At 43.9% G+C, this 9,803-nt stretch overlaps 1 pseudogene; it reads left to right on the top strand.

The window, feature by feature from the left end:
- The first annotated feature begins 3,317 nt into the window (after positions 1-3,317).
- Positions 3,318-4,146, top strand: LOC128103811 (40S ribosomal protein S10-like; annotated as a pseudogene).
- The last annotated feature ends 5,657 nt before the right edge of the window (positions 4,147-9,803 follow it).

Raw genomic sequence — 9,803 nt, 5'->3', positions numbered from 1 at the left:
TGGTCTTTGCTTGGATTAGAACTATCTGCTGATATGTTTTTGCATCCTGAAGGCCCCTCTGCCAACGCAGCAAACTGAATCAGACCGAGTTGGAAAAGCCCAGTTTTAATGGGTGAAGCATTCCCAGGCGATTCCCTGGCCTATCAGAGAAGAGTTCGGGAGGAGAGACCAGAAGAACTGTTTTCTGGGATGCAGCTTATATGCCCTGTGGGAGTGGTCTTGAGCCTCTCTAGGGGGAGGAGCCGTGTTTGGCAGACTCTGAAGGGGCGGGTTTAGGGAAAGAGATAGGGGAGGGGAGTTGAGGTGGATCTTCCACCAGACTCCTTCCAAACATCTGCCAAGTGGGAAACTGTGGAACTTAGTCACAAAAGATTGCTTTATCAATTTAATGAGAGATTTGTAAGCAACTCTTTGTGAACACTATCTGTAGACAAATGGGCATTTTCTGAATAAAAATACTTGGAGTTTATGAGCCAGCCACTCCTCCCAAACGTAGAGACAGGGGAGAGAGAGAGACAGGCTCAAAATGGTCTTACTTCCTGGAGAAAATTCCAGAGGCACAGAGAACAGGAGTAAAGTGACTTACAGGAAATAAGGTTAGAGGTGACAATCTAGAGCTGTGTTTCAGTAGAAGAATGCTTACTTAGCATGCGTAAGCCCTTGAGTTCAATCTCAACAGTAGAGAAGAAAGGAGGCAGGGAGGGAGGGGGAAATAATAAAAAGGAGAAAGGACTTAGGGACAGAAGCAAGGGGAGGAGAGGAAAGGAGAGGAAGAAACAGAAGAAAGAGGAAAGCAGAGGGGAGAAGCTGAGAGTCTCAAGTAACTGAATCACCATCAAGCCCATGGCTGGCGAATGCTGCCTGGTTCTGCATATCCTGCGCATCTCAAGTCAGAATCAGGACGGATGGACAACCTCCATCCTCTAGGATGTTCTGATGGATTGAAACTGGACTGAACCATGGCCAGGTTTTTTCAGTTACTGAAACCTGGCCAGATGTCTGTCAGGCCTTTGCTAAGCACCTTCTCAAGTACCACTCAACTCTCAAGAGCCACAAGAGGCAGTTCCTATTGTCCCTTGGGTAGATGAGAAAGCCACAGTTGAAGAGATGAAGGCTCCCTGTCCAGTATATCTCTGGTCACTTTAATCTCATGCTGAATTTATTAACTTATTTGCCTCTGAGTGCCCAGATGATGCTGGACAAATTGGAACTAAATGAATGAGCCGTTTGACTCTCCTTCTGGAACCATAAGCCGAATTAAACTCCTTCTTGCATAAGTCACATTGGGTCATGGTGTTATGTTCTAACAACAACAACAACAAAACCTGACAGAGAAGCTGGTGTGGGAGTCGGGGGCTCTGTGGAGAACCTGAACCCGCTGTGTTTGGAGGAATGTGAAAGGCTTTGGAACTTTGGACTAGAAAAGCAGTTAAATGCTGAAAATGGAGCTTAGCAGGCCATTCTGGTAGGAGATGGGAGGCAGTACGGAGGTGATGAGGAATATAGAGGCATAACTCCGTAGATTTCAGAGGGAAACAAAAATGTGAACAGTAAGTGGGCTACAGACCGTTCTCGAGATAGTTTGACAAAGAATCTGGCAGCGAGATGCCCAGTGTGGGCGCTGGGGATCCAACTCCAGTCCTCCGCAAGAGCAGCAAGTGCCCTCAACCTGGGCCTGAGCATTTCTCCACACCCTGAGATACTGTTTCTTGATTGTGAGATGATTCTTTTGAAATTCAGGCAAGATGCCTTCTGTCACAGAAGGCAGAAAAAAAATGAGAACATGAAGATTCATAAAGAAAACCTCTGAAAAATAAGCAAAGCCCCCAGCAGCTCAGCACCTCACCTGCCTGTGCCCAAATATCTCATCCTGGTTCATGGTTGCTTTCCATTAATATGTAAGGTGGATCAGTCTTAGAAGATGCATTTGGAAAACTTAAGAAAAGTGGAAATTTATACAAACTATCCTCTTGGCACTTTAAGCATCATTTTTGTAGTAAGCCCAAGCCAGAAACCGGATCCCAACAAGCTTCCTTTTGAAATAACTACTGTGTACCTTCCTCTTATCAGTGTGTCAAGCTGGCAGGCACCTGCCATTGGTACAGTGTCCTAGCACTTCCCCATGGCAAATGGCCAGCACTCAGAAGTGGTGAGCGACACACATGCTACCATCCGCTGGTCAGCCCAAACCACGGAAGGACTCGTGGGCACCTTCTCTGCCACTGCCACCCATGTCTTTGGTGAAAATCCAGGCTGACTCAGAATGAAGAAGAAAGACATTATCATATTTGTCCTATGGCTGGGAGCACACAGATACCTTGGGAAAATACAGACAGTTTCCTTAGCGCCACACTGCAGGGACTCATATTCTAGAGAAACTTCTGGTGCCCTACAACCTTGTATCCATGGAGGTGTTTGGATTAAATTCAAATATCCCTTCATCATATAAACGATGCAATATGGTCCCAAAGGGTTATTTGTGCATGACTCCGATTACCATAGGTTACTTCAGAACTGTTTTCCAAAAAGCTTTCCTTAAGGATAACTCCACTTATTATTTATGGCATCATCCCAACTTAGTGAATATTTGCTATAAATGTGAAGCAAATGGGTACAATTCCAAACTTGGCTGTCCACTGGTTGGTGGAGTCATTTCAGACCAACCCAGATCCACACACACAGGACAGTACTGATTATAACAAACACGTCCAGTGGGATCTCCTAGGAGTTCTGTCTTGGGACACTGTTCTTTCTGAGATAGAATTTAGTGCAGCAAGAACAAGGTCACAACCAGACCTTTTCACAACATCCACATTGCTGTTTGAAGTTCTAGTGTAGCTCAAGCTACCTCAGGAAAAAAAAACAACTATATATATATTTTTTTTATTAATATTTTATTTATTCATTTAGTATTACATAACATATTATATTACCATATTATATTATTAATTATATTATATATCAATATAACAAATTCTATTATGTAATAATATTAATTATTATGATATTGCATAATATTATAATATTACATTGTTATATTATATGCTGATATATAATGTAATATGATACAATAATATTACTATATTTTATATAGTAATATATTAATTAATATATGGTTAATATAAAATCATATATTTATATTAATATAATAATGATATATTATATATAATAAATGAACACTATATTAATAACTGATATATTTATATTATTGATGCATTTATTTATTATTTATTGAATATACCATATATTAATAAATATATATTTATTGAATATATATGTTTATAGAAAGAGACAGAGACAGAGAGAGGTAGAAGACGATGACTCACAGCATGAAATTTTCAGGGGTACCTTGGACATTTTCATGCCCTAAAACACGGCAAGCGTGACTAGAATCAGGTGCCCAGAAGATCCGTGATCCAAGTCCATTACTCTCATTAGCCTGACCATTTTGACTCTGTTCTCAGGGAGGCCAACTCTTCGTGTGGTGTCAGGTGACTGTCGGTAGTAGCTTCCTACCCGAGGAACATCATAAACATTGGGAGAATGAGGATGCCTCTCTCCAGTGGTATAAGAAAATAGGGGATAGGGGCACAGGTCTTTCCCCTTCTGGGAAAGCCTTGGCCTCAGACACAGCAGCCCCTGAGACGCTGATGCCCAAGAAGAACCAGACTGACATCTATGACCTAACTCCCTTTTAAGGGGGGAGTGACTGTGGCAAAAAAAAAATAATAATACTAACAATAATGTCCACATCCCCAAACACCCGGAGCTGGCAGACAAGAATGTACTGGATCTTCAAGTCGTGAAGAGCACTCAGTCTCTTCGGTCTCAAGGCCATAGGAAGGAACAATTTGCCTGGTGACATTTCCACTGGTACCTTACCAAGGAGGGCATCCAGTATTTCTGCCTCCCAAGATCATGCCTGCCACCCTGCACCGCAATCACCCTGAGATCAGCAGGCCGGGCTTAAAAGAGCAGAGCGGAGGAGACTAAAAAACTCATGAAGGGAGGCTAAAAGAGACACCGAGAAGGAGCTCTGTGGCCCCTGATCCTGACAAGAATGCCAACGCAGGGGTAGGGTCAGCAATGGAGGAGTTCCTGTTCAGAGGCGGCTGTGGTCGCGGACGAGGTCAGCCACCTCAGTGAAGTTGGAGGAGATTGTTTTGTGTTCAATAGACTTGTAATTAAAAAAAAAAAAAAAAAGTGGAGACAGGGCTGGGGAGATGGCTCTGTGGGTCTGTAAAGCATTTGCCACACAAGTGTGAAGACCTGAGTTCAGACCCCAATACCCATATAAAGCCACGTGCAGTAATGATTGTCTGTATCCCCTGTGAAGGTTCCTGCAGTGAGATGGGAGGAAAAACAGACCATCTAGACTGGTGTATGCAGCAGTGAATGAGAGACGCTGTTCAAACAAGGCAAAACCTAATACCTGAGGTTGTCCGCAAACCTCCATATACCTACGTGGTGCCTGTGTGCCTGAACTCACACTCACAGAGAGAGAGAGAGAGAGAGAGAGAGAGAGAGAGAGAGAGAGAGAGAGAGAGAGGGAGGGAGGGAGGGAGGGAGGGAGGGAGGGAGGGAGGGAGGAAGGGAGAGAGAGAGAGAGAGAGAGAGAGAGAGAGAGAGAGAGAGAGAGGAAAAGGAAAATGACAGAAAGACATAAAATAGGGAATGGATCTCATGGCTTATTTCTCATTGGCAAAGCATAGCCAAACACTGTGGTTATAATAATAGCTGATTCACACATGTCTGGTTCCTACTTAGGGACCCATGCAATGGGATCAGCCTCACTTGGATCTGATATACTAATTTATAGTGGCTATCAAAACAAGGTACCACAAACTAGGTAATTTAACACCAAATATCTATTTCCTCATGATTCTGGAAACTATGAGTTTGAGTTCAAGACATCACTGGAGTTGGCTTATTTTAAGCCCTTGCTCCTGGCATGTCCATAATCATCTTCTCCCTGGGACCTCACAGCATGTCCATAATCATCTTCTCCCTGGGAACTCACATGGTCTGTGCATCAGTCTCGTAACTTCTTAAGAGAACCTGAGAGTCATATCAGGGTCTACTGTACTAACCTTTCTTTAACTTACTCACCTCAATCAGAGTAAGATGCATACACACACATATATATACACATATTATTTTAATATATATTATGTATAATATTACATATTATGTATAATATATATATATATATTTAATACAGTCACATCATACACAGTCGCACCCTGAGGTCTTAAGGACTCTAGCATGTGAACTTTGGAGGAGCATAGTTCAACCTCTCAAGTTTAATTTTCTCAGAAAATTAAACGCTATTAGCAAAAAAGGGACATTGATGCAAGACAGGCAAAGGCATCAAGGCCCGCCACAGCTTTGCAGTCTCTGCAGAGGCTGTGCCCACAGATTTTGGGATGGACAGGGCAGGTCTAGGGTTCAGGAATGCCCACGCATGGAAGGTTAACACCTTCAGTCAACAGGACCGGGAAAGAATTTTAATGCTCCCCAATTGTGTTGCTTTAATGTGTTCCATTAAATACTAACTTCACTTGGGGATTTAAATAGATCTTACTGAAAAAAGGATTATGTGGTTAAAAAAAAATAAGTTTGTGTTTTGCTTTGTTTGGAAATACTTAACTCAAATTAGACAAGTTTCTAGACCACAGCGCTTCCCAAAGCCTTTTAATATGTGAATAATTTTTGTGAAGCTCCAAGAATGAGCGTGTAATCTAAAGAATGTACCATCGCTCCAGACACACATTAGAGAAAGCTTCTTTATAAAATGCTATTCACAGGCCGGACGGTGGTGGCGCACGCCTTTAATCCCAGCACTCGGGAGGCAGAGCCAGGCGGATCTCTGTGAGTTCGAGGCCAGCCTGGGCTACCAAGTGAGTTCCAGGAAAGGCGCAAAGCTACACAGAGAAACCCTGTCTCGAAAAACCAAAAAAAAATAAAAAAATAAAAAAAAAATAAAATAAAATGCTATTCACATATGGGACATAAAATTAAGTTTTGATTGGGTGGTGGGGGCAGGACGAACGCTTGACTAGACATCAGAACTGTGGAAGGCTGGCTTTGCCAATTCTGCAGAGCCTTGGCTCAACCTTGTGCTGTATGTCCCGTGTTTGTGTCCCTCCAAGGACCCTATGCTGAAATCTTAACTCTCAGGGTGATGGTATTTGAAAGCGGGGCCTTTGGGTGGTAATTAGTTACTGAGAAAGCCCTTGTGGATGGGATGTGTGTGCTTATAAAAGGAATCCTAGAAAGATGGCTGCCTTGCCGGGTGGTGGTGGCGCACGCCTTTAATCCCAGCATTTGGGAGGCAGAGTCAGGCGGATCTCTGTGAGTTCAAGGCCACTCTGGTCTACAGAGCGAGATCCAGTACAGGCACCAAAACTACACAGAGAAACCCTGTCTCGAAAAAACCAAAAAAAAAAAAAGAAAGAAAGAAAGAAAGAAAGGAAGGAAGGAAGGAAGGAAGGAAGGAAGGAAGAAAGAAAGGAAGAAAGAAAGAAAGATGGCTGCCTTGCCATTTCTCCATCTGAGGACATAGGAAGAAATACTGTGTATGAACCAGAAAAAAAAACCTCACCAGACAACTGAATCTGTGGCCACCTTCATTTAACACTTCCTAGTCTCCAGAACTGTGAAATATATATATATATCTTTCAGTTGTGTGTAAGCCACCCAGCCTCTAGTATTCTCCTATACCATCTTGAATGCTGGCGTCTGACACACCCACCGTCTTAACCTGGGCTCACAGACAGCAGGAGGCTTAGACGTGAAGGGAGTGAGCCACAGAGGTGACTGCAGACAAGAGTGAAGAAACTGACCAGGGTAGAAGCATGAAGGGCAAGTATAGCTCAAAACACCAAACAAATGAGTTTCAGTAAACTCGGGAAGGGTTGCAGTGGATCAGTCTTTGGAGATGCATCTGATCACTCGGGGCTTGGGAGGCCTACTGCCTTAATTACTAGTCCAACTTCTGGGAGAAACTACTTGACAAAGGCAACTTAAAAAAGTAGAGATTTATTTTGGTTCCCAGTTCAAGGAGGAGTTCATCATGGCGGGGAATGTGTGCAGCGGGGGCACGAAGCAGCTGGTCATGTTGCACACACAGTCAGGAAACAGAAAGTGACGAATGCTCATCTTGCTGCCTCTTTGCATGCAGTCGGGGATCCCAGCCCACGGAAAGGGCCACCTACATTTAGGGTGAGTGTTCCTACCTCAATTAACCTAACCTACAGAAGTCCTCCCACACACAGAGGTTGTCTCCAAGGTTTTTCTAGACCCTGTCAAGGTGACAATCACTATAAACCATCTCACCTACCCTGAAACTCTCTGGACATCACTTGAGTGTCTGTGATAGACCACAAAGACCCTTTCAACAGGAAAAGAGAGATACTAGAATCAGGAAGCAGTCCAGAGAGAAGCAACCTGCTAGACTAGGCAGCAGGTACAGATGCAAGATGCAACACGCATCCAATGAACCCAGCTGACATGTAGAGCCTGCTCACATCCAGAAGCCTGAGTTCCACATATAGCGGAATTGAGCTTAGCCTCTTAGAGTTCACTGTCTACTGGTAAACATAGAACAGTTCTCCTTTCTCCTGCCATTTTTCTTTCTTTTTTTTTTTCCGGAGCTGAGGACCGAACCCAGGGCCTTGCACTTTCGAGACAAGTGCTCTCTACAACTGAGCTAAATCCTCAACCCCCTCTCCTGCCATTTCACCAGGGAAGTAAACTAGAGCAAGCCATGGCAAGGGGGCTTGCAGCATCTTTCCGACACTTGGTAGCTACTGTTAAAGGTATACCTCCCAGGGAATCCCCTAAAATATACCATGACTCAGGTCCTGGCAGTTCATAAGTCACCACCTCTGACTCCCCAGAAATTTAGAAAGTTTGCAAAGGCAGCTGACAGAAGTCCTGCTCCAGTGGTGCTGTGGGTTGGATTGTTTGTTTAAGAATATTAGGATGCAAAAAAAAAAAAAAAAGAATATTAGGATGCAATCCAACCTTCATCTAAATCACAAGGGGTGGGTTGCAAGGCCCTTGTGAGCAAACCCTTGTTATTCATCGCTATTCAGAAGTTCTCTGAGGGATAAAGGGAGTTAGTTAGACTCCAGGAAGAATAAAGATGAATAAAAGTATCTTTTCCATTCCAAGCATCAGAAATGCTAAACACATGTTTTGCAGTTCAATGGTTTTAGAATATTTTCCGACATGACCTTTATAAATATTTGTGTGTCCCTCCCACTCCAGGCAGCCAATGACCTGACCACTGGATGGAGTCCCTGGGGAGATAGAATGAGGAAGTACTCTCAAGTGGATGAACTAAGTATGCCCCAGAGTAAGTCAGCACCCATGAGGACGTCTATTACCTCCTCTGGGTCATAACACTTCCAATTAGATGCTAATGAATAACAGAGTAAATTGTTCAGCATGAGGGCCAACAAGATGGCTCAGTGGGTGCAGGGGCTTGCTAAAAAATCCTGGCAAATCTGAGTTCAACCCCCGGAACTTACATAAAAATGGAAGGAGCAAATCGAAGCTACAAAGTTGTCCTCTGACATCCACCGTGTGGCACACATATGTTTATATCTAGATACACACACACACACACACACACACACACACACACACACACACATACACACACACACACACACACACATACACACACACACACACACACACACACACACACACACACACACACACACACACACATGATAATTAATTATTCAACATGGTCCAAAGAAGAAAGACAGCTTCACAATGTTGGTGAGTCAGAGGGCACCCCAGAGCTGGAGAGAGCTTCGAGATCTATCTACATCAAACACCCCCTCATACAGATGAAGCAGATGGAGTGAGAATAAGGGTTTATACTATACACCCCTCTCCCTAAACAGTTGGGTTGCTCTGGGTATGACTTTCAAAACACCCAGGATTGCCTGTTTTACCTTTCTGCTCTTCGCCCTTGACCCCACACTTCCTTCTCTGTCTCTTCTCGTATTAATGTGATTTTTCACAGTGCTCTCTTCCTGTCTGTCTCCCATCTCAACTCCACCCTTCCCAGCAACTCTAACCCTAGCCCCTCCCCAGCCTAGAGCACACTTCCCATCTGTGCCCCTGGTTGAACATTCCCTCTCCGATGCTCTCCCTTCCTTCTGGGTGATGGCGCCTGATCCCTGATCCCGCTGGCTGTGCTGGCCATTTTCTGTCTTGTCTTACCACAATCATCGGCAGTGTGTGTATAACTCTGACAGCATGGAATTCTAAGCATTGGTTTGCTTGTCTTTTTACATGAAATTCTGACCCCTGCGCAATGCCCAGTCTATGGACATCTTCAGTCACCTCCTCTCTGCCTCACTTCAGATTCCAGTTCCATTGTGGTCCCAGTCCATAGTTTTAAATCCTCTTCCTTGCATCCTCCAACTGCCTGCTGCACATGTCACGGATATCTCGAGTCTCCTGTTTCCCAAACTGAAACCATTGTTTGCCATTGTGTCCCTTCGTTATCCATGTATCATCCCTAACTCTACTCCTGGGATGTCCATTTGTCCATTGCTCTTGCTGCTTTCTAATGCTGTTGCTCCCTGCCACACACAGATTTTCACAGACTCTGTACTGGATTCTCTAGAGGGAAAGATCAATAGAACGAATGCATAGTATATAAGGGGATCTGTTAGACTGGCTTACACTGTAGGGACTGGGTAATTCAACAATGGCTGTCTGCTTTTAGCACATGGGCCTTTGAAGGTACCATCCAAACTGTAGTACCTCAAATA

Source organism: Peromyscus californicus, unplaced genomic scaffold, assembly GCF_007827085.1.
Source record: "Peromyscus californicus insignis strain IS unplaced genomic scaffold, ASM782708v3 Scaffold_8__1_contigs__length_139910024, whole genome shotgun sequence".
Classification (NCBI taxonomy): domain Eukaryota; kingdom Metazoa; phylum Chordata; class Mammalia; order Rodentia; family Cricetidae; genus Peromyscus; species Peromyscus californicus.
Note: the sequence above shows the minus strand (reverse complement) of the source record. Positions and strands in the feature narration are given on the sequence as shown.